Genomic DNA, 953 nt, shown 5'->3' with positions numbered 1-953 from the left:
CCCTCCCTCCCTCCCTCTCTCTTTCTCTCTCTCACTCTCTTTCTCTCTTTCCCTTTCTTTCTTTGTGTGTCTCTTCTGGACAGAAGCTCAGACTCCATGATTTTTTTTCTGTAAATTAACCCGTTTATTGCAGGGCAGGCGAGTCGAGTCTCAGGCGGTAGGGCTTCTACTGGTCTTTCAGTTCCTTCAATCTTCTGATGGCAGACTTCACTGTGACTGCAGAGGTGGTGTTGTAGGTCCAGGCCCCACCAGCCACTGTTTTCATGCAGGAGCCACAGTGCAGATGCCAACAGTTCGTCTCTTCATCTTTCGTCTTGCCACAGAAGGAGCAAGTGTACTTGGCGTGCTGGCTGATTTCAATTTTCTTCACCATTTTCCGGAGGGAGGCCCCATAGCGGGTCCCGTATTTCCCACGATCCCAACCTTCTTGGTGCATTTAGCCATGTCGCCGGAACTCAGACTCCATGATTTTTAATCCATTTACTTTCCATTTTTCATCATAGACAAGCAGTGGACACTGGATTGACAATCAGAATCTGGAATCGACTGGATTGGTTTTGCAGGGGCCAGGAACACGGTCCAGCCAAGTCAGAAGCCTTCTCTGTGGCTCAGCTTTCAACTATTCTAGCACAGTACCTGATTAGTTGCAGGCTCAGTTCAGCAGCCTGCCCGTTGGTGTTTCTGATGTTCGTTGGTGTCTGAGTCCAGGCGTATGAAGAAGCAGGAGCTGTTACAGCCCTGTGTGCCTGTGGATGACAGTGGCTTAGGATCCAGAAAACACCAGAGCAGGAAGGAAGGAAGGAAGGAAGGAAGGAAGGAAGGAAGGAAGGAAGGAAGGAAGGAAGGAAGGAAGAGATTTCACGTTCTGGACAAGATTTGGAACTAAATTAATTTATCCTCTCTCTCCTCTCTCTCTCTCTCTCTCTCTCTCTCTCTCTCTCTCTCTCTCTCTC

At 48.9% G+C, this 953-nt stretch overlaps 1 protein-coding gene and 1 pseudogene across 1 annotated transcript in view; both read right to left on the bottom strand.

Moving 5' to 3' along the window:
* The window catches only part of Adra1a (adrenoceptor alpha 1A), a 133,744-nt gene that overhangs the window by 12,981 nt on the left and 119,810 nt on the right, over positions 1-953 (bottom strand). The window lies entirely within an intron of this gene.
* LOC114613509 lies at positions 149-444 on the bottom strand (annotated as a pseudogene).

The sequence above is a fragment of the Grammomys surdaster genome, unplaced genomic scaffold, assembly GCF_004785775.1.
Source record: "Grammomys surdaster isolate TR1022 unplaced genomic scaffold, NIH_TR_1.0 126219, whole genome shotgun sequence".
Classification (NCBI taxonomy): domain Eukaryota; kingdom Metazoa; phylum Chordata; class Mammalia; order Rodentia; family Muridae; genus Grammomys; species Grammomys surdaster.
This window is presented reverse-complemented; position numbering and strand designations above follow the sequence as displayed.